The 27,542-nt window shown below is 42.2% G+C and overlaps 1 protein-coding gene and 1 long non-coding RNA gene across 7 annotated transcripts in view; one reads left to right on the top strand and one right to left on the bottom strand.

The window, feature by feature from the left end:
* Positions 1-7,809, bottom strand: part of Atf7ip (activating transcription factor 7 interacting protein) — an 85,742-nt gene extending 77,933 nt beyond the window's left edge. For 3 of the 4 annotated variants that reach the window (XM_087657753.1, XM_087657759.1, XM_087657758.1), the window contains exon 1: positions 7,657-7,794. The gene's annotated coding sequence lies outside the window, so the exon portion shown is untranslated. Of the gene's footprint in view, positions 1-7,656 lie in introns of all 4 variants that reach the window. The other variant, NM_001107893.3, reaches the window with a different exon arrangement.
* Positions 7,605-23,358, top strand: LOC102549638 (uncharacterized). 3 transcript variants are annotated; one of them, XR_015686231.1, is made up of 5 exons: positions 7,605-8,140; positions 8,258-8,360; positions 11,194-11,261; positions 21,582-21,778; positions 22,156-23,062. It is a non-coding gene; the product is annotated as an uncharacterized LOC102549638 (long non-coding RNA). The 3 variants fall into 3 exon arrangements; XR_015686232.1 differs by lacking the exon at positions 8,258-8,360 and adding an exon at positions 10,925-11,035 and having other exon boundaries at positions 7,995-8,140; positions 22,156-23,358; XR_015686230.1 differs by lacking the exon at positions 8,258-8,360 and having other exon boundaries at positions 7,941-8,140.
* Positions 23,359-27,542: the final 4,184 nt, after the last annotated feature.

The following is a 27,542-nucleotide window of genomic DNA, read 5'->3' as shown; positions in this document are numbered from 1 at the left end:
TAAATTCCTTATGAATACATTATCAAACCAACTTTTTTCTAAACTACTTTTTAAAACATTTCAGTTCTATCAGTATCAAGACCATTGTCCATAAGGATTTTTAGAAGTGTCTTATGTGTGTGAGGAGTACATGCCACAGCACACACGGGTAAGCCAGATGACAACTTCCAACTTTAAGTGAGCTCTAGGGATAGAGCCTGGGCTACCATAACCTGCTAAGGCTTTATAAAGACCAGAGAGAAGGAGGGGAGGGAGGGATGGAGGGAGGGGTTGCACATGCATGTATGCATGCACGCATGTGAGTGCAGGAGGTCAAATACTCTAAAGCTAGAGCTACAGGTGTCAATAACCAAACTTGGATCCTATGAAAGAGAAATAGATGTTAAGTCTATCTCAGGGAAAGGAAGGATAGCAATAGCGCTCGCTCAGTATTAGAGCACTTGCCTAGCATGTATGAGACCTTAGGTTTAATACCCAATACTGAAAAAATAAACATAAAAACCAAAGAGAGAAAAACTGTAGACACAGCAGGCACTTGCCGAGATCTAACACAAACTACCACAGCTCCTGACTGTGTTCTAACTGGTTCAGAAAGGTTCTCTGCCTTTGTCCTTTTTGTCTTTCATTTACTTGATTCATCTTTGAATATTTTTGAGTCTCACGTTATCCCAACTGTACCTGGAATGTATCTGCTGTTTCTACCTCTAGAGTGCCGGGGTCACAGGTAATCAAGACCATGCCAAGGTCTATGCAGAGCCAAGGATCAAATCCAAGACTTCATGCACATCAAGCAAGCATCCTGCCAACTCACCTACACCCCAGCCACGTTTCCAACTTTTAAATCACTTAAATCTGGTAGGGAAGGAGAAAATTACACAAATATAATACACAAATAATTCCTTGTATCATTCCATCTTTACTCTTTCGTGTTTTCCAGAGTTGGACCTGAAGATCTAAGGTGAGCACCAGCAGAGAGGACAAGGCATGAGGGTGATGACCTTGTAACCAGACTAAGCTATAGGTCATGACGTTGTCTCCAAGTCTGTTCTTTAATCAGCCTTCAGGAGGCTGAGAGAATGAATGTCTGTGACTTTAAAGCCAGCCTGAAGTACATAAGAAGTTCCAGGCTAGCCAGGGTTACTTGGTAAGACTGTCTCAAAACAAAACAGCAATAACAAAAACACAAGAAAAAACAAGACAGAAAAGGTTGGGGTGCGGCTCAACCGGCAGAGTGCTTGCCTACAATGCAAGAAGCTACGTGTTCAGTCTCCAGACAAGAAGGTACCTGCCTGTAATACCAGCACTCAGGGGGTGGGAGGGAAAGGGGCAGGAAGCAAGAAGGGCAAGGGGCAGGGAGAGTGGGACTGAGAGGAGAGAAAGGAAAAAAGAGACAGTGGAAAAAAGAACGAAAAAGAAAGAAAACAAGTGGGAGAAAAGGAACAAGAAAAGAAAATGACAAACTCTTGTTTCTAACCCTTAACGAGTGACTCCCCTGTCCAAGTTTTGTGCCTTGCTCCTCATCAAAGTCCTTCTCTGCGGGCACTTCTGTCCTGCCCCAGGGGAAGGACACAAATGCTGTACGTAATACACTAGAAGCTGAAAAGATCTCAACTAAGGTCAAAGGAAACATTAAAAAAGAAAAACGATTAAATTTTTCTAAGTAAGTCTGCTTTTAGAAGACCCAAAGGCAGGATAAAATGCCAGGTTCTTAACACTTGATGTCTATTTCCCAGGTTCATTTTCACAAAGCCAGGAAGATTTTACTATTTGAGTTCTCTTTATTTCTTTTCTTCGTTTCATGACTCTACAAATTCAATAAGTATTTGGGCAATAACCAGACTCCTTTCAATATAAAAATGAGGGTTGGGGATTTAGCTCAGTGGTAGAGCGCTTGCCTAGGAAGCACGAGGCCCTGGGTTCAGTCCCCAGCTCCAAAAAAAAAGAACCAAAAAAAAAAAAATGATAAAAGTATAATTATCATTAGTAATTAATAAAATATGAGCTGGGTATGGTGGTGCATGCCTTTGAACCCAGCACTTACATGGCAAAGGCAGAAGGATCTCTGTGAGTTTAAGGCCAGCAAAAAACAAAACAAAATTAATATGCCACTACAATCAACACAAAAAAATTAATGAAATAACAAATGTATAGAAAGTATGAAAAGTTTAACAATTTAATGCTCCCAAATAAAATTATTTTTGTATTTATTATGCAATAAATTTGGTCCCATCCTGGCCAAACATTGAGTAAATAACTTTTCAAAACTCCACCGATTAAAATAATAATGGTTTTGAAGACTGTAAAATACTTTCTTTTGGAACCTACTTTTCCAGCTTCTAACTCTCTTTCTTTCTCATCAACATGTTCAAAAAACCCAGAAACTTAGCCTTATGTTCTCTCAGAATCTATCCCTCTATCAACACTTAGGAAACAATACCATGGCATCTTATTGAATGATCATAGGAATATTGTAAGTTTTTCCTATGATCAACATTTCCTAAAAAAGGTACATTTTAGGAGTCTAGAAGAAGTGTATGATTTAAAAATTCCTCAAATTTAAATTTGCTGTATATAACTCTAAACAAAGACTACTGTCATTTTGATTTAACCAAAAGAATCTAATGTTCATCTGTAAAAACAAATGTTAGCTAACACAACAATTAAATGGTATATAACAGCATTATAAAAACACTCATCTACTATTTAATGTACTGTACGGCCGTACAACACCTTGTAACTTTGAGAACCTTTGTTCCAACCCCAGGACCTACATAAAAGGTTGATGAGGGTAGTGGTCGCACTTGTCATCTCTGTTGTGGGAGGTTGATGACACCCAGAGTTTATTAGCCAGATAGTCTAGTCTAATTGGTGAGCTCCTTGCAAATGAGACCCTCTCTGCAAGGAGGTAAACTCCTGTATCTGTACGTACATGCACACACACGCACATGCACTTTATCAATTTTAAAAGTCAATATAAAGAGACCTAGGCTGAGAGTGGTGGTGTATACCTTTAATCCCAGTTTTAGGGAGGGCAGGAGAGGTGGCTATCTGTGAGTTCAAGGCCAGTCTGGTCTACAAATCAAGTCCCAGAACAGTCAGTGCTGTTACAGAGAAACACTGCCTGGAAAAAACCACAATAGAGCTAGAGAAATGAGAGGACCTGAGCTGAAAGCCCAGACCAGACTTGGCAGTGCAAGTGTCCTAACCCAAGAGCTCTCACATAAAGAGAGAGAACACCCAGATGCTCCTTGGTCAACTAGGCTGGTGAACTTGATGCAAAGCAATTAAGGCATCCTGGCACAAATGAAGAAACCTGGACAGTCACCTGAGCTTGTACTCTAAAGTCCACACAGAAGCCAAGGAAAAGAAAACACACACATAAACAAACACAGCATGCACACACGTCATACACACAAAATGATTACTTTTAAGAAATCATGATATTCTAGAAGAAAATAAAATGGAAAAATTCATCTCACAACAGGTAATACTTTGTCTACAGAGAAGCTCTGGAACAAATCATAAATTAAAAAGGCAGATCCACCTTTGGTAGGTATGGTTGCACAGGCCTTAATTCCAGCACCCAGGGAGATAGAAACAGATGGATTCCTGTAAATTCCAGAAATAACAAAACTTCTACTAGAAAAATAAGCAACATAGTGAGCCCAGAACAGCCAGGGCTGCATAATGAGACCCTGACTTAAATGAAACAAACAAAAGAGATATTTCAACTAAATAGAATGAAAATTCTCAAGACATAAAGCCAAAAGAAATTTGAAAGATTAGGGGAAAAAAAACCCTAATAACAGCTACAATAAATATGGAAGTTGGCATAGCTGTTGCTGACAAGCAGGAAGGAACATCAACGTCCATAACAGAAACACACACGCGCACACACACGCGCACACACACACATACACACACGAGACACACACACAGACACACAGACACACACAGAGAGACACACAAGAGACACATACACACACACACACACGCACACGCACACACGAGACACACACAGACATACACACACACACAAAGACACACACACACACACACCTGAAAACAGTTCGGTTCACAGAAAAAAAAAATGGACTTTACTACTTAAAAGTTAGTGATTACCCTCAATTGGTGTGTGAGAAATGCCCATGGGAAAAAAAATTAAAACTCTCTACACGTTCTATTTTGCAAATGACTGTTCTGTCAAAGCCCTTAGAAACACTGACTTTTTTTTACATTTTTTTTCAAGACAGGGTTTCTGTGTTGTGTACCACCGCTGCCCCACACAGAAACACCAATTTTAAACAGTGATTGTTAAAAATGATGACCTGTGTTCACCATGTGTTTACCACAACAAAATTTCTACTAGAAAAATAAGCAACAAGGTAGCTTGACAGTCCCAGTAACCAGCACTCAGGAGACTGAGGCAGGAACAACAGCCTAGGGCCTGGGCCAGCCTGAGCTAGATCGACACAGCTGTGGGGAGGAGGGGAGAACAGAAATAGAGCCACAAATTGTCTGAATAGGAGGCCATAGTGCACTCATCCAATACAAATAACCTTCAGACACTGAGAAAGCGCACTGGAGCCAGGCACTGACCCAGCAGAAGCAGGAACATCTGCTTCCATACAGCAAGTTCTAGTATGGCCTGGGTACACAGGGAGACATTTTCTCAATGAATGAGTAAATTAAGCCACTGATTGATTACTAACAAAACTGAAAATATCTGATAATTAAGATTTTAACAATACATTATTATGTTATTGTAAAAAAGCATTTTAGATTACTAAAATGGGGAGATAGTCATAATATCTAAGTTAAAAAAGCAGGCATTGTGCTGGGGAATGTAGCTGGACATGGTAGTGTGTACTTAGCATGCCTAAGGCCTTGGATTTGACCCACAGCACAACCAAAACATAAAGTCAGGCAGTGATGGTACATGACTTTCACCCCAGGTCGTGGGAGGCAGAGGCAGGCAGACCAAGGCCAGCCTGGTCTCCATAGTGAGTTCGAGAACAGCCAGGGCAGAGAAAGCTAGTCTTGGAAAAAAATAAAGAAATGACTAAACAAACAAACATTAAGTGATAAATTTTTATAGACTGATCTACCACAGCAAAAGTGAAGTCACAAAGATCCCAGAGTAGTTAAGATTATTAACTTCATACTAAATCTTCATAATGTATAAGTGTAAAATATTCAAACATAGCACAAAGATCAAGTAATTTGTAAAAAATAAAATTTTAATTTTATGACTTAAATCATTCCAGCCTGATTTTTTTTCTAACTACATATTTAAAATTTACAAAACTACTATATTTTTAAATAGCTTCAGTAATTGTTCTACTTTGGGTAACCTAGTATGTGTGTGTACATATATATTATATATAATATATATAAAACATATAATATATAAAACATATAATATACATATATACACAGTGTATGTTAAAGCTTCATTTAATCATAACCAAACTAAAACTTCAAACTTTTAGTACTTGTTTCTGAAATACAACCATTGACCTTCAGACAATTCATTTTTAGTAAACTTAAAATTACATTTTAAAAAAAGATTTATTTATTATATACAGTGTAGCTGTCTTCAGACACACCACAAGAGAGCATCAGATCTCATTACAGATGATTGTGAGCGACCATGTAGTTGCTGGGATTTGAACTCAGGACCTCTGGAAGAGCAGTCAGTGCTCTTAACCGCTGAGCCATCTCCCCAGTCCTTAAAATTACATTTGCCTTCTAAGAAATATAGTAGCGGGGGCTGGGGATTTAGCTCAGTGGTAGAGTGCTTACCTAGGAAGCGCAAGGCCCTGGGTTCGGTCCCCAGCTCCGAAAAAAAGAACCAAAAAAAAAAAAAAAAAAAGAAATATAGTAGTAAAACTGTGCCATCGATATTGAAATTGAATGTTATACAGTTTTCCAGTGCCTCTATGATCTTCAATATTAATTCATGACACAGTTACCCATGCATTCAAAGAAAAGTGTAATTTTAAATACATAAACCCAAGTACTAGGAGTACAAACATGGGGTGAGGGGAACCGCCTCAGAAGCATCAAAGTCTCAAAAAGGCAGAACTGCCTCCATTCCTTTTACAAGACAACAGAGGCTCAAGAGTCCCATTACATCAAATTTAGACCTGCTTGCTACAGGGGGAGAAAAGACAAGATCTTCCTCATCCTTCCATTCGATGCCATATGTCACATCATTTAAAAAAAAAAAAAAGAAAAAAGAAAAAAGCTCCTTTCACTTATACCCTGCTATTTCTAATAGTACTTGTTTCAGGTAATAGAGATACCCCAAACCAATCGACATTATATAAAACAACACTTTAACTTGACAACAGACTGAGTTAAACTTGGGTTACATAATCAACTAAAAAGGGACTGTACATGTGAATGACAGATAAAGTTTATGAAACCATTTACAAGTTTTTAGACCAGTAAGAAACAAGTGGCAGAATAAAAAAATGATATTTTAAATTATATGTATATTGACCCAATTATTCTACGTACAACTGAAATTTAGTGGCACCACAACTTTAATCAGTAGCACACCAGTTATTTTAAGAAACTAAAACCAGAACATATACAGCTAAAAAATATGTAAAGCATACAATCATACACATATACTACAGTGCACATATTTTTTTAAAAACTCAAAAATTTTAATTGATTCCCTGAATACATAAAGGCCTCAATATAACTTGGAATTATTTGTAAAATTCTTCATCAAAAACCGGTATCAGGTATAATAGCTTATACGTCATTACAAAATGATGAGAAAACGAGTTCATTTTTAATATTTAAATAACTGAAAAAATACTAAAACTAAAAACAAAAGATTCAAGTACTTGGCAAACTGTTCAGGATTAAAACTTCATTGACCAGATGAAATATTTTCTTTAAAAGAAAAGATAGAATACCTGAAAAAACTGAGATTTCAACCCAATTTGTACATTTTCTAATTCTCCTCGGAAACTAAACAATACAAAAATAAAATGGTTTCTATTTTTCTAAGTTTCTATTTTGTAAACACTGCACATCCAAAAGCGAACTGGTAACCACAGGGTTAAAAATGTATTTACAAAAGTGCAGCTGAAGTAAATGCACTTCCCCCGAGAACACCACTAGGTGCTGATCTTATCTCCCTTAATGCAATGCAAATCCAGAAACACCTAACTAAACGTGAAATTATAATCGAGAACCACAAGAGACAATTTGTACCAAAAAATCAAGTCTGCACCGGTGAGACAGTCAGAGAAACTAAGAATTTTGAGGTGCGGGAAGGTTTAAGACACGAGAGAAACGTTTCCCTCGGAAAATGTGAAAAGAAGAGGCACGAGACGAAACCCCCTCGAGAATGAGAAAAATTAAATCTAGAACCCAAATGGCGTCCAACAAGAACATTAGCTCTTGAAAATGAATATTGCGCTTGCGCAGCCACCGCCCGGACAGCTGCTCAACTGCAGCTAGAGCCCGACCCCCAGCGATCACGTGCTCCCATGCAGCGCCCGCCCGCAGCTTCGCAACCGCGCAGGCGCACACTCAACTCCCGCAGCCGCCATAATGCGGTCTTGACTCTTCCGAAATACAATAGTCATTTCGCCGACTGTGGTTAGAACAGCCCCTGGCACTCGCATATACCTTCGGGGGCGGGAGGTGAGGGCCTGGGACCCGAGTTCCTTCCTACGCAGCCGTCCCGCGCAGCCGTCCCGGACGCTGCCGTCTCAGCCGTGCGCTCCACTCGCCGCCACCGCAGATTCAAAAACAAACCCGCTTCTCCCCAGCACGCGCCGGGGCCGTTATGCAAATAGGTGGGGGCGGAGCTTCGTGGGCGCACTATGTACTCCACCCACTGCGCGATCGGCCAATGAGAGCGCGCGATGCCTATTCTCCATGCAAATCTCCTGGTTTTTTATTTGAATGAGGGATTTTGGCCACGCCTCCTGCCTTGAAAAATGAGGCCCGTCTGCCGTGGTGGCGCTGCGGTCTTTTCAATCGCGTCCGGAGGTGAATTTTTTTCCGGTTGCCTCTTTTTTAATCCTCGAGGTGTTTTTTTGTTTTGTTTTGTTTTTGCATGGAGATTCCTCAGTAGCCACCCCTCCATGAAACTTGAGAAAAGAAGTAGGTGAGTGCTTAAAAAGCGAAAAGACTTTTCCATAAAGTCTAGAAGCCTAGAGTACGGAAAATTATTAACATTAATTTTTGTTAATTTTTATCTTTTTGTTTTGTAATGTTGAGGAAGATTCATGCAATTTAGTTCAGTCTAGCATTGAACTTGCCACGTAGCCCACACAGGTCTGGAATTTGAAATCAGTCGGCCTCAACCTCTCAAGTGTTGCTTACAGGTATCACTTAAAGTTCACTAAACTAATTGTATTAATCACAAGAGGTGGAGATAAACATCTTTGGGGGGGGGTAATCTGTAACAGAGCAAGTACTACCAGTCATACCCTCACACCTCATAAACTCACGTATCTCTGAAATACAGATAATAATTACTGTTCCACCAAACAATTACTGACTCAGACTGTAGAAAAGATCCTAAATATGCTTTTTGTATATCAGTAAGGGCCAGGAAAAAAATGGGTGGGAAATTTAATCCCTTAAACTTAATTTCTCCCTTAAAGTATTTATTCAATAGTAATTTAAGCAATCACTGTGTTCCAAAACTTAAGTAGCTGTCAGGGCTGAGGAAATCTATACTCCCATAGGCAGATGTGGCTCAACTCCCAGCGGCACTCAGGGAGGATGAGGGAGATCTTGAGAGAACAAGGACAACCTGGGGCCATGGGCTCCCAGATCATCTGGAGCTTGAGACTCTTCTCTCCAAAGAAGCTCACAGCTTTAATTACTGTCCTGTACTTGACTCTTCAACAAAGGACATTAAACAGGCAAACCCAAGGGATTTAAAATTGAAGAAGCAACCCACTGGGGACATGAAATATGGTACAGTATCCAGAATCTTTCCAGTGCCAGCCCATCCACAAGCTAGGCAAGGGCTCTGCTATTAGGTGATAGCATCAACCCAGAATTGCCAGAACCATGAGATGAACACATCACCCCCCTCCTCCCAAATTCTGTTCATACCCTGTAATCCATATGGCTTAAATGTGGTGGGATTTGTGATCCCAGCACTCCCGAAGGCAAGGGCATGAAAATCCATGACTTCAAAGCCAGCCTGGTTTACAGAGCAAGTTCTAGGATACCCAGGGCTACATAGAGAAACCATGTTTCAAAAAAAAAAAAAAAAAAGAGAGAGAGAGAGAAAGGGAAAGGTGTAATTAAGACGTAATTAAGATCCTAGATTGATTTAGAGTTGACAGGGAGAATATCTTGAAGTAGACTTGACTTAATCTAACAAGAGACCTTAAAAAGAGAGACACCCAGCTAGTGTGAGTTTAAGCCAGCCTGGTCTACAGAGTGAGTTCTAAGACAGCCTTGATTACACAGAGAAACTCTGACTCGAAACAAATGAAAGGAAAGAGGAGGAAGGAAAGAAAGAGGAAAAGAAAGAAAACATGAGCTCCCATGTTCCTGCTCTAGCCCCAGGATTCCTGTGACAAACCTGGACATGTTGATTGGGGCGGATTGGAAAGACTTTGGAATAGAGCCTCTGAGCGATGAGAAACCAGTGAGCTGTTATGGAGAAGCTAGAGAAATAAGAATGGGGCGAGCAGTGCAGATGATGGAGGCCTCGCTTGTAAAGTTTCTTCAGAGGGAAGCAGAGACTATCAGGCCATTCGTGTGAAATATCTGTGGTGTTCGGTGAGCTGGAGCTGAAGAACCGTCTGGGATTAAGAAGAGACCAGCATCATTGAGGTGAAATCTTTTGGGAAGTGTTTCCTTACTGTTTCAGAGGTGACCAAGATTGTGCTGCCTCATGCTGTCAGCCGAACTTGGTAGTTTAAAAGTCACCCAGGTGAGCCTTTATGTAGGTCTGGGCGAATCAAACGTAGGTTCTCCAGAAGAGCAAACAGTTTTAAACAACTGGGACAACCAGTGAACCATCTTTCCCTACATGTGCCTACTTTACTTCTGCTTAGTGATGGATCTTCTGAGACCAGATCATGTGCACTAGCCTACCCTGTATAACATCAAAATTCATGGTTTCAGCAAGATTGGATTTCACTGGTGGAGCCCAAGTAGCTCCAAGAAAACCTGGCCCTGCAGATGCAGGCCAGCTATGGGGTGAAGGTGCCTCTAAGACTGACTTCTGTGGGCCTCAGTCTTTCCCTGAGAGGAGAAGAGGCAGTGCTGGTCCAGATGAGTGCAAAGAGAGGGGAAAAAGACAAACCAACCTTATCAAAAACTCAACAGCCTCAGCACCTTGAACTGCTTACATCTGAACAAAAAGAGCTTGAGCAAGAAACCACAGAAGTCGTGGGACAAGTCCTGTGGTCTGAATATAGATTTCTGGTCTGCAGGAAGCCCCGAGGCTCTGGGTTCTTCCTGGGCTTCGGCAGGATAGTAGGCTACAGGGTCAGTCTTGGCTGTTTCACTGGGTGATTGTATAAAAAGAGGAAGTGAACAACCGAAAAGAAGTCTACAGGGGATTTGTAAATTTCCAGGGTTTTTTTTCTTTGTGTGTGTGGAGGGGTGATGTTTAAATAATAAATGTATGTTCTGAGCCTGGAGCACACACAAATGCCTCAGTACCTAAAACTGATTAAGAGGGGCTTACTTTTTAGTTTTTCAATTGTACTGTTATGACCAATTTTATGAAGGCTTCCACTACATTTTCTCATTTGTGGTTTTAGTTTCAGTGTGTGTTTGCTTATGTCCTTAATCTGCTTTGAAGGTATTTTGTTTTATTTTCTACCATTAAGTCATGTGCCCAGAACTCTCTTACTTTCTATTATTTTTATTTACTTGACCTTTGTTTTTTTCTTTTTAAATTTTTTGCCACAAGGCCTAAAAACTATCTAAGACGGCTTTAACTCAGTGAGGCCCAGACAGCTTTGGATTTGAAATCCCCAGCCTCCTGGGTGTCTGGGATTGTAAGCATGGGCCAGCAGTCCTGGTGAGTTGGATTTTTTTTGTACATAGTATAAGGAGTTTGAACCGTGTACTCTGCTTCTAGATCCCAGTTTTCCATGGCTTGTAATAGAACTATATTGCCACTTTCCACAGTGAGCTGCCATTTTATTACTGACACTGTCACTATTCTTTTATATTTAGACAGATCAGAGAACAAATGTAAAATCTCATCATCACGACTCAGGACCCACTTCCTGAACCACTGAAAGGTAACCACTGAGGATGTGGTAAGAGGATTGGGCACCCTCATGAGTCCTGCCCCCTATATCTGCCTTTAGAAGCAATGAAACAGTAGCCCACTCCAGGTAGCTAGACCGAAAGGGAAGGAGTCACCAGCTAAGTAAGCAGAAGCATCAGGCCCAGTCACTGCTTAAGAAGGAAGAATGGCAAAGGGGATGTGCTGCTTCTGTTGTCCCCACCCCTCGTGAGCGGTCATGCTTCTGTTGGTTGGTTGCTTGTGGTTATGGTTGCTCAAGCAGAGTTGGCAGCTAAGAAAGCTAAAGGTGAAATGAAGGAGGCAGCATGACCCAGACAATGCCGGCCTCCCTGATCCCACATCTGAGTCAGGGAACTCCTAGGGTTTTGCTTCTGCCTCCCTGGTTGCATCAGATTCTCTTCTGGACACTCTAGCACTGATAAAATAGGATGCCAAAATATGAATCCATAACTCTAGATTAAGCATGTTGAGCAAGTTCTAATCATAAGTACTTACACCTGACTTGATTCAACTGCCCAGACGTCCGGCCTTAACTCACAGAAGAGGCCAATCTAATCATAGTCATACTGCCTCGTTCTTTAAATTAGATAATCATAACCCTTTACTTTGTACTTCTCTAAATCCCTGAGGGGTTCTCTGAGGTTACTTGGGAAATCAGCAAAGCTAGCTGTGCTTACAAGGACTTCATAGTTGCTGTGGTGGTTGGAATGAGGATGGCCCCACAGACTCATATGTTTGAATATTGGTCCCCAGATAGTGGAACTGTTTAGGAAGGACTGGGAGGTATAGCCTTGTTGGAAGATGTGTCTCATATAAGCTGGATTATGAGGCTTTAAAACCCTCCAGCCATCTCTGATGAACTCTCTGCTTCCTATTTTTGAGCTCGAATGTGAGCTCTCAGCTGCTGCTCTGGCACTGGGCCTACATGTCCGCTGCCATTCTCCCTACTATAATGGTAACGGACTCCCATCCCTCTGAAACCCTCTGTAAGCCCAATTAAATGCTTTCTTTTCTTAATTGCCTTGGTCATGGTGTTTTATCACAGCAATTTAAAAGTACCTGAGATAAGTGCTATGGTGGTTTCAATGGAAATGGTCCCCATGCTCATAGGGCGTGGCACTATCAGGGGATATGACCTTATTGAAGTAAATATGGCCTTTTTTTAGGAGAATTGCGTCACTGGGGATGGACTGTGAGGTTTCAAATGTTCAAGGCAGGCCCAGTGTCTCTTCCTGCTACCTGCTGATCTGGACGCAGAACTCAGAGCTCTCTCCCAGCATTATGTCTGAATACATGCCACCATGCTTTCCCTCATGACAATAATAGACTGAACCTCTGAACTGGAAGGCAGCCCAGATTAAATGTTGTCCTTTATAAGAGTTGCTTTGGTCATGGTGTCTTCCCTCACCAATAGAAACGAAGACAGTTGCCAAGAATTGCTTTATAATAGAGTAGGAAGTAAATACAAGGAAACATTTGAGGAAGTCTATTCGTTATTTCCTGTCGCGTGATGAAATGCTGTAACTGGAAGTAACTTAAGGAAGAGTTTATTCTGGCTTGCAGTTCCAGAAGACTAGCTGTTCATAATCACAGAGAAAGAAGGACTAAAAAGCTGAGAGATCGCATCTCAATTGCACATAGGAAGCAGAGAGCAAGCAGTAAGCGGGCCAAGGCCATGAAAGCTGAAAGCATGAAAGCAGGCCCCAGTGTGGAACTTCCTCCTCCAGCCAGGCTGCCCTGTGCAACACACTCCACCGTTGTACTGTCAAATGTCTCCACACAGCACCACCAGATTGGGAGCAAGTGTTCAAATATATGAGCCTACGTCGGACATTTTTCATTCAATCTATAACAGAAAGCCTAATAAATACCAGCATTCTTTTTCTTGTTTCCCAACTATGGTAGTCTGAATAAGAATTACCCCCATAGGCTCATAAATTGGAATGCTGAACTATGGGGGGAAGGATTAGGAGTTATGGCCTTGGAGATGTGTCACTGGGGGTAAACTTTGAGGTTTGAAAAATCCACACCAGGCCCGATTTCTCTATTTCTGCCTCCAATTTGCAGATCAAATGTAAGCTCTGTGCTATTGCTCCCATGCAATGTTGACTGGCCTCTTACCAGACTGCCATTCTTGATGGTTATAGACTCACTCTCTGTCTTAGCTACTGGTCTATTGATGTGAAGAGACACCATGACCAAGGCAACTCTTACAGAAGAAAGCACTTAGTTGAGGACTTGCTTACAGCTTAGGAGGGTAGTTGATGATCGCTATGGTAAGAAGCCTATGGGTGCGGCCCTAGAGCAGTAGTTGAGAGCCTTATATCCTGATCTGTAGACAGCCACAAAGAGTGAGAGGTTAGGCATGGAATAGGTTTTGAAACCACAGTGACATGCACCTTTGACATACCTCCTCCTCCTAGGTCATACCTCCTAATCTCATCCAGTTTCACCACCTGAGGACTAAGCCTTCAGTCATGTGAGCCCATGAAGGTGTGGCATTGTCATTCAAACAACCACACCCTCTGAAACGATAAGCAAGCCCCTAATTAAATGCTTTCTTTTATCAGTTGCTTTGGTCATGGGATCTCTTCACTGGAGGAGAAAATTAGCTAAAACGCCAACTGTGATAAAGGCTACTAGCTACATCACATTCATACTGCTTTGCCTTCTCTGTGGACTGTAGTCCCTCAAGCCATGAGCCAAAATAAGTCCTCCATACTTTAAATTACTTCATGTCAGATATTTTGTCACAGCAGTAAGAAGGTTAACAAATACATATATCATCTAATTAAATTACTTTTTAAAAATTTATTTATTTATTTACTATAATTACACTGTAGCTGTCTTCAGACATACCAGAAGAGGATATGAGATCCCATTATAGATGGTTGTGAGCCACCATGTGGTTGCTAGGATTTGAATTTAGGACCTCTGGAAGGGCAGTCAGTGCTCTTAACCACTGAGCCATCTCTCCAGCTCCCTAATTAAATTAATTTTAAATTTAATATATTGAGGATGGATATACAAGTTCATCACTGGATGCTTGCCTAGCATTCATGAAACCCTGCGTTCATTCCCAAGTACAACTGATTACTTAATAAATAAAGTTTAAGATGTAAAATCAACTGCAAGAAGTATATTTGACTATACTCAAATCATCTCTGGCTTAAATTTCCTGCTTGTATAAAAGACACAGGAAATGCATAGAGAACTCAATTAGAAATACAAAGCTGGTAGTTTATAGCATAGATAGACTTGGAAATCATGATTATCCTTTGAGCATTTAAGGCATAATAAAATAGAAGTCAAACCAGACCTTGGGAAATATCAATATTTATGAGCCAGAAAGAAAAGAGTAGTTAATTTCATTTATTTGCTTTATTTAGGTTGTGCCTTTTCTAAAAAGTGGAAGAAAATTGTCTCATTTAATCTTCACAGCAATCTTATAAGGAAAAAAGTAATGTTGTTCTCAGTTGAAATCCTGCCCCAGGCTATACAGTTATTTAATGATAAAATTAAAGTTTGAAACAAAAAGAACAACAATTAAAAAAACAGTCTGACTCCAGAATACAGCATCATTCAAATTAAATACGTTCATTGGAAATTCTACATGTAGTGATATAACAGGTGTCATTTTTTTGTATGGTTCTGTGTACTCTTTTTTTTTTTTTTTTTTTTAGATTGGATGAGTGAAATGTCGTATCCACACAACCCATTGCCCTCCTCTAACGCCTTCCATGTCTCCCAAAACATATCCACCTTCCAACTTCATGTCTTATTTATTTTCTCTCTCTCTCTCTCTCTCTCTCTCTCTCTCTCTCTCTCTCTCTCTGTATCTATCTTTGTAAAATAGCATGCTAAGGTCAGTTATTGCACGGGCATGGGGCCATCTCTTGTAGCATGAAAAACTCACGCAGGCACGCACGAATTCTCCCTCCTCTAGCAGCTGCCAATTACCAACAGCTCCCCAGTAAGCAGTGGAGCCCAGAGCGAAGCTTCTCCATTGTTCCCATTCATTCCGTTGCTATGTTGAAACTCTAACCAAATACAACCTAGAGGAGAAAGGACTTCTGAGTTCATTTGCTGGTTATGGTCTGCTAGCTTCCGTACAGATCCCAGGATCAGCTGCCCAGAGAATGGTGCCACCCACAATGGCACAATGGTCTGTCCCTTCCTACATAAAATAACAGTCAAGAAATCCTTCACAGACGTGCCACAAGCTGTCCTGATAGAAACTATTCAATTGGAATTCTTTTCCTGGTGATTCTAGACTGTGTCAAATTGAGGAGTTCATGCTAACTAGGACATTCATCTAGCCTGGGATTTTGGCTGGCTTGCTGATTGCAGGTCTTGCATTAGATAACTACAGCCACCATGAGATTAGGACTATAATGATAGCCATGTCACTTCCACAAGATTTCAGAGCTCTTGTCTCCATCCTTTGTTTCTTACATTTTTTTCTGCCTCTTATGCACTATTCCATGTACCATGAGGTAAAAAGCATAAACCCAGACATTGTACATCCTTTAATCCCAGCATTCAGGAGACAAAGCCATGCAGATCGGAGTTCAAGGTCAATCAACCTACAGAGCAAGTTTCAGGAAAGCCAAACTTAGGCAGTGAGGCAACTGGAAAACAGAAAGCTGGTAATAGAATAAGGGGGCCATGTTTCAGCCCCAGCAAGCAGCAGAGCTTGGCAGCTTTGGCCATGTGGCTCTGGATTTGAAATCCATAATGGAAGGGACTACTGGAACAATTGATGCTGGCTAGCTGGAGCTAATAGTGGATTAAGAGCATCATTGAGATAAAATTTTCTAGGAAGTGTTTTCTGAGGCACAAAGACACTGTGTTGCAGAGATGACCAAGGTTGTACCCTGTGCCTCAGCTGTACTTGGTAATGTGTAAGAGTCACCCAGTTGACACTGTTTTTGAAGAAATAAAGGGGTCATGAAGAGCAGCTGAGGCTTGGCACTGGGAGAGGCTTTGGAAGGCCATTGGTGAAAATGCAGCCTCAGTTGCAGTTGATGGCCTAGGACTGAAGGGATCATGCAAAGAACTTGAGAAATGGCAACATGAAGAGAACCTGTGAGAGGCTATTGGTGAAGCCTAGTTGCAGCAGAAGGCTCCAACATATTGGAGATGCCAGTACTATGGAATGACCACCAAGAACAACAACAGCAGTTGAGTGGAGTCAACCTGAGCTTAGAGTGCTACAGAGGGCAGAAAAGTGACACCAGCCCTTCAGAGGAGCCCAGAAGATCACATGTGGAGCCCAAACATTGGAACAAGAAGCTGTGAAGTTGAAGTTGGAGAACCCAAGATGTTAAAGATGCCAGAGCTGTGGGATACTGTATTAGTCAGTGTTCTCCAGAGTCACAGAACTTATGGATAGTCTCTCTATAGTAAGGAAATTTGTTATGATGACTTACAGTCTGCAGTCCAACCCCCCAACAATAATTATCTGTGAATGGAAAGTCCAAGGATCTAGTAGTTGGTCAATCCCACAAGACTAGTTGTTTCAGCTGGCCTGCTGTAGATGTAGATTCCCAACAGATGTGCTGGCAAGAAGTGCAGGCAGGATGAGACGAGCAAGTCTTCCTTCTAACAATGTCCTTTTGTAGGTCTCCAGCAGAAGTTGTAGCCCAGATTAAAAATGTGTGCCACTACACCTGGATCTGGGACTTGTTTTGTCCCTGACCTCAGAGATCCCTTTGCCTTAGTCTCCTGGGATTAAAGGCATGTACTACCTTTCCTGCATCTAAGAATTTTCATGGCCACTATGCCTCAAGATGTGAATCAAAATCATGTCAAGATCCAGGTCAAAAGCCTGTGTCTTGCAGCATCAAGATCTGGATCACAGGTGTGCCCTCCAATTCTAGCTTAGATTGTAGCTCATTCCAAATACTGTAAAGTTGACAACCAGTAATGGCCATCAGACACCTGTGGAGGAGCTGCTAACAGGGAGTAGAACCAGCCCAGGAGAAAGAACTTTGTTTCAGTCAACAAAGATGAAAAGGGAGTTGGAGATCTGAAGATGCTTTGACATTGAACATGATGCACAGGTTGGCGTTTGCTGTTTTCTTGCCTTGCTTTGGAGATTACAGTTAAGTGATTGGATTAATTCCAGAAGAGACTTTAAATGTTGGAGTTTTACCATCATTGAAACTGCTATCGACTATGGGGACTTTGAAAGTTGAACTAAATGTATTTTTTGATTATGCTATGGCTAGATATGGCCCCCATAGAGTCATGCATTTGAAGAAACCTATGGGGACCAGGAAGTTGTAATGTGGTATGCTTGGCCCAGGAGTGACACTTTTAAGAGGTTTAGCTTAAATACCTCTTGTCGGAGGAAGCACGTAACTGTGGGAGTGGGAAATGAGACCCTCTTCCTAGTCATGTGGGAGCCAGTCTTCTGGCAGTCTTCAGATGAAGATGTAGAACTCTCAGCTCCTTCGGCACCACGCCTGCCTGGATACTGCCATGTTCTGCCTTGATAATTGAACCTCACCCTGTAATGCAGCCCCAATTAAATGTTGTCCTTCCTTGAGTTGCCTTAGTCATGGTATCTCTCCACAGCAATACAAAACCTCACTAAGACAGCATGTATGTTGTAATGGCATTCTTAGTTGTCAACTTGACTACATCTGAAATCATCTAAAACCAAAGTAGTTCAACACACCTATCAGGGATTTCCCTTATCTCAATCATCTGAAGTGGGACGATCCACCTTAAATCTGGATCTTTTGATGTGGGAAGATCCACCTTAAATCAAGGACATACCTTCTACTGGTGAGTAGAGAGAGAGAGAGAGAGAGAGAGAGAGAGAGAGAGAGAGAGAGAGAGAGAGAGAGAAGAGAGAGAGAGCGCCCTAACTAATACATGTATGGAGGCCAGAGGACCCATTGTATTAATCAATTCATTCCTTCTACCGTGTGCCGGCAGAGTCTTCTTGCAGCTAGGCTTTTCTGAGAATGACTCTCTGCGGTTATTTTCTGTTTATCTTGTAGAGGAGGGACTTGGAGAACCTGGTTAATTTCAGGGCCTTCCTAAAGCTATTTTGGGCTGTTTACTGTCTTAATGAGCTTCCCTGCGGGATGGAATGTTTCAGTCTTGGAGGAAACTGCTAGACAACAGCTCTGGAAAGAAGCAAAGAGAAGTGGCTCTCTGTGAGCCTGCATAGTGAATTCCAAAGTAGCTGGGACTATACTGTGAGACCTTATCCCAAATTAATCAATTAATCAATCAATCAAAAATGCCATATGCTCCAATATAAATGGACTTTAAGCCTAGTGATGGATAAAGTAGCCTCAGAAGATCATCTTTGATTTTCATAACTGCCCCTTCTCATACCTCATAGAAGGGAAATCAGACATAAGTGCATTATGTGCTGCTCAGAACCAGGCCCTCTTTCAATGAGCTACTCCCCAGACCCTTATTTGCTTATTTCTAAGACATTTTCATGTGCCCTGATATGATTAACAATGTGTCAAACTGAGCAGTGGTAGTGCTCACCTTTAATCCAGGCACTCAGGAGGCAGAGGCAGGGAGAGCTCAAAAGTTCAAGGCCAGCCTGGTCTACAGAGTAAGTTACAGGACAGCCAGAGCTGCACAGAGAAACCTCTGCCTTGGGGTGAGGGGAAGAGTAACATGGCTAGAGTGTTGGCTCCATTCGTGGAAGGAGCATGAGCAAGTTACCATAGCAACACTGCTGAGGAAAATTGCTCCTGCTCAACCACGTAACATTAAGACCCACAGTGTTTGCTGAGCTTGGGTGGTTTTGATACCATTTGCTGCTAAGCACTCACTTGATGGGCATTTAAAGAGGAGCTTCTGTGGCCAAGGCTGAGAGTAGGGTTAGCCTATGAACCTGAAGATAAATGTCGAGAAGACACCTTGATGCTGTGTCCAGTTAGCAAAGCAGCAATAGCAAGAGTCGCTGCCCATGACCCCCAAAGCCATGGTCTTTTGACCAGGTTTAAAATACCAGATTCTCTACTGCAGAGCAGGCCCCAAATCCAGTAGGCTAGGGTTTACTCCCATTACTGTTTCTTTTGTTCTTTAACACACAAGGGCCTCATTGTGATATTTTTATTTGCATTGTTCTGGCTCCCGCACTATTGCTGTGATAAAACACCGTGACAGAAGGCAGCTTCACAGAGGAAAGGATTTATTTGGCTTATACTTCCAAGTCATACTCCATTACTGGTGGTGGTCAGGATAGAAACTGAAGCAACAGCTTGAAGCAGAAACCATGGAGGAAGGCTGCTTCCTGGCTGCTCAGACTCTCCCTTGGGTCACACCCTATCTACACAGCCCAGGCCTACAGGTCCAGGGAATGTCTCCACCCACAGTGGGCTGACCCTCCTACATCAATTCACAATCAAGACAATCCCTCAAAAGCATGACTGTGGACCAATATAAACAATTTACTCAAATGAGACTTTTCTTTCAGGTGATTCTAGGCTATGTCAATTGACGGTTGAAGTTTACAAGGACACAAATAGCATTACACCCCTCTGTCCCCTCAGTACTTCCTCCTCTCTCCATCTAGTCCCCCTCTGACCCAGAAATAAAACTTCCTGATGCTTTCATGCCTCATATTTCTCAATGTTTAGCTCTTTTAAAAGATATAAAAGGGGGCTAGAGAGATGGCTCAGCGGTTAAGAGCACTGACTGCTCTTCCAGAGGTCCTGAGTTCAAATCCCAGCAACTACACAATGGCTCACAACTATCTGTAATGGGATCTGGTGTGTCTGAAGAAAGCTACAGTGTACTCGTATACATAAAATAAATAAATCTTTAAAAAAGATATAAAAGAAGCTGGGCAGTAGTAGTACACACTTTAATCTCGTTGATTGGAAGGCAGAGGAAGGTGGATCTCTGGGAGTTCAAGGTCAGCTTTGTCTACAAAGTGAGTTCTAGGACAGCCAGGGCTATACAGAGAAACTCTGTCTCAAAAGCAATCAAAAAGAAAAAAATTTATACTTTGGCAGTTATAGAGGTAGCTGTCACCAAAACACGTAGGTAGATTCACCTGCTGCAGTCAGTTGAACTGTGTTTTAAGACCGATGGTCGTAACTTAACTAAGTGGCCGAATCTTTGTAGGTTTTCAAATCTGTGCGGTTAAGGTTTTCACCCCCATACGAGGACACATTCAGAAGGGAAAATGTCTTTAAGACTCTTGGGATCTTAGGGGTTTTCAGAACCACTTGACCATCAGAAGAATTTGATATTTTATCCTACATTCACATTTAAATTAGATGTCCCACATTTTGTAGGTATTTCAACACTATGTTAAGAGACATGTGCCAGGGCTTTTGAGATGACTTAGCAGGTAAGGGGGCTTGCTGCCATGTTTGATCTCTGGGACCCACAAGAGTCTAGGGAGAACCAACTCCTGTAAATTGTCCTTTGACCTCAATATATGCACCCACCCACACAGACCACACGGACACACACCATTAATAAATCAATGTGAGCCAGGCATAGCACACATACCTTTAATCCTAATACACACGAGGCAGAGGCCTGGAGGAAGTTTGGGTTTGAAACACACCCGATCTGCTCCGCATGGCACATGCCAGAGCAGCCAGGGCTAAGGAATGAGGCTGCCTCAAAAATAAAAAGAAACCAAACAATACACATACTCATACTCACAATTATGAGAGCAAAGCAGAAGAGTATTTTAAGACAGATAACATGTAGCCCATGATAGCCTAAAACTCATCATGTGGCAGAAGCTGGCCGTGAACTCTTGACCCTACCACCTCTGCCTGAGGCCTGGGATTATATTGTGTGCTACTACACCCAGTGTCTGTGATGATGGGATCTTGAATGTGTCAGGGACCTTTACCACTAAATCGTGTCACCAATCTCCTTAGTTAATTTCAAACCAGTGAAAACAAAAGTCCTCAATAGAACTATATATTTCATAAACTTTATTTTAGGAAAAGAGCTTTGGTCAATATCTAGTACAATTATTATGTTTACCTTATAAACTTTTGTTTTTGAAACAGGGTTTCACTTTGTAACCTTGTCTGACCCAGAACTAAATATGCAGGCCAGGTTGACCTTGAACTCACAGAGGTCTGCCTGCCTTTGCCTCTTAAATGCTGGGATTAAAGACATGCATCACTATCTACCCCAGCCCCCCAACCACCGTTCCCGGCATGCCCCATTGTTGCAAGATATTTGATCACTCTGTGAAACCCTACATGGAGTTATATATCGGGAAAACCTGCTTATACTTGAAGTGTATCTGAGCTCTAGACACACCTTTAATCCACTTTCTGCTTATTGTAAACAGGTTTAAATAAAGTTAACCATAGGTCAAAAGGTGGAGCAAGAAACCAGTTGATGGAGTGAACGTAGGAAAAAAAGTAAAGAGGAGTCAGGACGATGAAGAGAGAGATGCACAGGAAATGAAAGGGAAGGACGTGCAGTTTGAGGGATTTTTGAGACAGAGAACTGCCTTTCGGGATGTTGGCTGAGGAAGAAGGTCAGGTAGGTGTTTTCTCTCAGCTAGCAGGTTTTCACCCCAGCATCTGGCTCTCAAGTCTCCATTGGTAAATCGAATGATTGAGACTTTGTTAACAGCAACACCCCATAAAATTTATGTTCTCTACTAGCACATTATTGTGACTTAATTATCAGCACCATTCAACATCTGCCCTGCTGCTCTGTCATACTTGCTGTTATAGTTTGGGTTTCTCTTGCTGTGGTCAAACACTATGGTCAAAAACAACTTGGGGAAGAAAGTTTCTTTCAGCTTACAGCTCTACATTACTGTCCATCCCTGAGGGAAGGCAGGGCCAGAACCTGGATGGAGGAGCTGATGAAGAGGCTATAGAGAATGCTACTCACTGTCTTGTTCTCCACAGCTGGCTGGCTCAACCTGCCTGATTTCTTCTAGCACCTCGGACTACCAGGCCAGGGGTGGCCCAGCCCGCCATGAGCTGGGCTCTCCCTCATCAATCAAGAAGATGTTCCACAGGCCAATATGGTGGGCATTTCGTCACTTGAAGTTCCCTTTTTACAAGTGTTCTGACTTGTGTCAAGTTGACATAAAATTAGTCAGCACACCACTCAATGTGTTCTTGTAAACATTAGGTATTCGCCCCGTGTGGCCACACATTGTAATCCCAGCACTCAGGAGGCTCCAGCAAGAACAAGCCCAAGATCCTGCGGACCTAATTAATGTAATGTGTCTTGACAATGGATATCTGTTTATGATATCAAAATACCTAGGATACCTACAATGCTTGTGGTCTGCCCTCCCCTGACCCCGGCCTATACCATCTTCAGTCTCCACAGCAGCTGAAGCCACCATGTGCCATCGGGGCCAGTCCTTCCTGTCAACACCTGAACGATAGACTCATAAATATAGACTCTGCCTATATCACTTCAACACTGTCTTACTGCACCTAGGAACTAAGTTATGATTTCCACATTTTTCGGTCACTTTGTACCTTTCTAGTATTGAAAAAACTCCTCTAAATACCTGTATTTACTATTGATTGGGGGTATTTTGTGAAGTTGCAGTCTTGAGTTGTAATTTTTTTTCCAGAAAAGAATACAAATCACTTCTTGTCTGTAAAAAGATATAAAACCTCTTAAATTTTCTCGCAAACCTAGCAGATACATCATTGTTGACTTGAAACAAGGTCTCTTGTAGCCCTGATTGGCCTAAGACTTCCCATGTAGCCCAGGCTGGTCTAGAGCTGATTGTCCAGTCTCCACCTCCTAAAAGTGCTTTCAGTTCCCGATATACACTACCATGCTCCTTGCAAATGTGTTTCTGTGTGCATTTCGGCTGGATTTGTTCTTATAATTCTTTAGATCAACTGACATCAGCTCACTAATGAATCAGAACAAATGCCATTGGCACATGCTCATTCTAGACTTGTAAGAGAGCTGTGCTTTTGAAAGTTGTATATGTTTTGGAGATGTGACTCATCACTTAAGAAGACTGAAAGTGGGGTTGGGGATTTAGCTCAGTGGTAGAGCGCTTACCTAGGAAGCGCAAGGCCCTGGGTTCGGTCCCCAGCTCCGAAAAAAAGAACCAAAAAAAAAAAAAAAAAGAAGACTGAAAGCTCTTGCAAAGAACCCAGGTTTGATTCCCAGCACCCACATGGCAGCTCACAACTGTCTGTAAACCCAGATCCAAGGAATCCTGCACTCTTTTCTAGCCTCCTTGGTTACCAGCCACACGGTCTTTGCTCAAACATGCAAAACACCATCCACAAAATAAATTAATTAAAATTTTAAAGTATACTTTAAAAATACACCGTGACAGCAGCGCCTCAGCTTCCTAAAACTCTGCTTGCAGTGTTTAGTTTCCCCTTTACTGAAACTTCCTATCACATAAGTTTCCCAAAGTCATTAGGCAGGAATTCACAACACTTCCCTGTTGAGCAAAGTAGCCTTCACACTTTATCATCCACAACACTCACTGTGGCAAAAAATAAATACATAAATAAATCGGTCCATATTTTCTTTTAAACAATTTGTCACAGTAATAGAAGTGTCATCTGAATTGCCTTCTTTGTCCTTTTCTTTTTTTTTTTTTGGTTCTTTTTTTTCGGAGTTGGGGACCGAACCCAGGGCCTTGTGCTTCCTAGGCAGGCGCTCTACCACTGAGCTAAATCCCCAACCCCTCTTTGTCCTTTTCTTATCTGAGAATTTCTTTTCAAAGGCAGGATAGGTCTGGTCTATTTTGACTGTGATCCTAGAATCCTAGAGGATTGCTGTGAGTTCAAGGGCAATCTAGATTCTAGAGTAAGACCCTGTCTCAAAACAATAATGACAAAACATACACCCTCTTTCCTCTGAAGCCTTCTTATTTTATCCCAGCCAGGGTGCCAGATTCCTACAAATCATATCACCTTCATGATATGACATGAAGATATAGCATGGTGTAGTAAAAAAAAAAAAATTCCCTTGGCTTCTGGCACAGAACCTCTAAGGCCTTTTGAACTTCCAGGGAGACACATCTTTCTTAGGATGGGAGTGACTCATTTTGGACCCCGTGATAGCCTCAGAAAGACCAACCATGTGATTATCAGATTAGGTGGTTGGGACTTTGAGTTAGTCACCCTAACCACTAAATCCTACAGGGCCATGGCTTTAACAATCATGCCCAGCACTAAAGCACTAATAAAAACTGGACACCAAAGCTCACTGGAGCTTCTAGGTTGGCAAACACAACAGTCAGCCAGGAAGGTAGCTCGTCTGGATCCTGTGAGCAGAGGACTTGGAATCTCTCCGTCCTCCACCCTCTGCTCTATGCTCATCTTCCAGTAACTTCCTGAGTTTTGTCCTCAGCAAGAAAACTCAGCACAAGGAAAGCATTTTCTGTGAATGTTGTCCTGGCTTATCAGTACTGAGGCAATCATAAGAATTCGGAATTCCTTCTCATATTGGTCAGGTTGCTGGCGCAGAAGGGATACGAGAAGCAGGACCCTCTGGAATAGATTCAAGAGATTAATGGATAAAAGCAAAGATGTTTTCTATTTGTCGTTCTGCAGAAAGGCACACCAACATAGAGAGAAAACAAAAATGGCTACTCTGTGGTTTTCAAGTCCCTGATGGTGAGAAATTCCTGCTCTCTTTTCCCCATTGGCTGGGATTCCAATGAGTTACAGTCTTCATGCTCTTCTCCCCAAGTCCCCACTCTACTGCTTCCCAGAGTGGATCACGTAAACCAGGTTGGCCTCGAGCCTTCCTTAGTTTCCTGGTGCCTCCAGAGCGCTGGGATTGCAGGCATGCAATATGTGTGGGCTGCGGTTTTGTTGCTGTTGTTGTTTTTGAGACAAGGTGTCATGAAGCCTCAAACTTACTAACAGAGGCTGTCTTTGAGCCCTGCCTTTCTTGCCTCTACCTTCTCAAGCTGCTCAAGCTGCAGTTGACCACAGGAAGAACTGAACATCTCCTAAAGCATGGCGCTTCGCCTATATTTATCAGTCAACTTTCAAGCACTGTAAAAAAAAAAAAAAAAACCTGGATAGGTCAGCTATGAAGAGAAGCTATGAAGAGAAATGTCCACTCCTGTAGTCCCAGCACCCAGCAGACCAGCATGGGCTAGTGAGTTCCAGGCCAGACTGGACTACTGAGATATCTCAGGAGAGAAACAAGATAGCTAGGGAGGATAAAGTGGGCCAGCCCCAGAAAACTAGTGTTAGCATAGTAGAATAAAAGAAAACAGTGGCTCAGAAGGCAGAGAGCTTCCTATTATTTGATCCCTAGCACCCCATAGACTGGGTCTGGTGGTACATACCTGTAATCCTAGCTACTGGGAGGCAGATGCCTGAGGATCAGAAGTTTAAGGTCATCCTCGGGAGCAGAATGAGTCTAAAACAAACCACCAATATCAATACTGTTAATGTTAAAAGCTAGATTAAGCAGCTAATCCTGAGGCCTTGAGGAATGAGAGTGGAATTTTCCTGAAAGCTGGCTGTGGGAGGGAGGAAAGCAAGTCCTGTCCTGCACAGAGATTAGCTGACCTACTTTGAGAGAGAAGGCCAACCCTGACCTTGGTTCCCACACCTTTGGCTGAGGGAATGTTGACTCATGCTTGGGAAAATGAACATAAGTCACAAGCTGCAGACCATCAATTTAGAGTGTGACAAGAAGCCGTGTGGTAACTCACACTTGTAAGACCGGCCTTTGGAAGGCTGAGGCAGGAGAAATGCCATGGTTTTTTGAGTCCATCCTGAGCTACAACAGAAGACAAAAACTTGAACTAACGAGGACTGCATTTGGACCCACATTTCCTACATAACTCCTCATGGTTTTTCACTTTGGGGCTGAAAACTATCTCCCTGAAGAAAACCAAGAATACATTGCTTCAAAATATGCTTCTCATGAGCCAGGTATGGTGTCGCACCCCTTTAATCGCAGCACTTGGGAAGCAGACGGGAAGATCTGTGAGTTTTAGACCAGCCTGGTCTGCACAGTGAGTTCCAGGACTACAGAGAACAGTGGTTCTCAACCTGTAGGTCAAGACCCCTTTTGGGATCAAAGAACCCTCTCACAGAGATCACATATTGGATATCCTGCATATCCAATATCTGAGTTATGATTCATAACAGTAGCAAAATTACACTTATGAGGTAGCAACAAAAATAATTTTATGGTTGAGGTCACCACTATTAACTTTCAAAGCCAGAACAAACAACTGAGGTGCTTACTTGACACATCAAAGAGGTCCCGGCAGCCAGGCTCTCCCAGCATCCCTCAGTCCCTACCATTACAGGATATGACTGGCTTACTCCGCCCCCACCCTGAACTCTCCAACCCAGGGGCTGGACTGCCCCTCCTGCAGTACCTATATAATCCAGACTTTTTGGCTACCTGCCCATTTTTGTGTAACTTTGGCCTCCTGGCTTCTGTACCTGGCTACCCTCCCTCTTCTCCCCTCTTCCCTCCCCCTCTCCATCTCCCACACCATTAAGGGTCAGGACCACTCTAGACTCTCCCAGATGTGTCTGCCTCAACTATGCTATCCCACACATCTATCAAAAGGTTCTCCTCCACCATACCTAGGAGCACACATGTTCTTCCCTTCTCTTTCCTTTTCACTTCTTCTGAGAAACTGTTATTGGGTCAGAACATTGGAGAAGTTAACAAGTAGTGACATAGAGAGATCTGGTCCCCCCAGAAAGTGTAAGAGTCTCCTGAGCATGTTGAAATGAGCTCCACGGCTGACTAACTCTTTTTAATCTAAGCCTTCATTCTTTGGTCTCTTTGAAGTTCTGACTCCACTTTGTGTCTGCTTAGAACTTGCTCAACCATCTACCCACCCCTTGAGGCCACAATTCACCTGAGCAACACATTTGAGAGATTGTCTGGGACTCTGACCATGGTCCAGATGCAGTAACCAAAATAATTAATACACGTACAAGCTAAGCATAAACTTAAATACGTGAAGACGTTATAATTCATGATTGTCAAGCTGTGATTGAAATAACTATTGTGTTTTTGCTGAAAGAGTGATGCTGTGGGTTCCCAAGACACATAAGGAGTGGTAGAGTGTTGGGCATACCCTGGACATCTCTCTGAAAGCCCAGTAGGAGTGAGGTCTGCTCCCTATTTAAATCAGGCTTGGGCCTTCTCACCTCCATAAAGACAAAGTTAGAAATCATGTGACAGGAAGTCTGCTAATCCAACTGATGAACTCGGAAAGTCCCTGCCCCCACTATAGCACTTCCTCCTTTGATCTTTCTTCCTCTCCTCCCCCTCCTTGACTTGTGCTATAAAGGCTAGCTCT

Source organism: Rattus norvegicus, chromosome 4 (assembly GCF_021556685.1).
Source record: "Rattus norvegicus strain SHRSP/BbbUtx chromosome 4, alternate assembly SHRSP_T2T, whole genome shotgun sequence".
In the NCBI taxonomy this organism is placed as follows: Eukaryota; Metazoa; Chordata; class Mammalia; order Rodentia; family Muridae; genus Rattus; species Rattus norvegicus.
The sequence above is the reverse complement of the archived record's forward strand: the minus strand, read 5'-3'. Positions and strand labels throughout refer to the sequence as shown.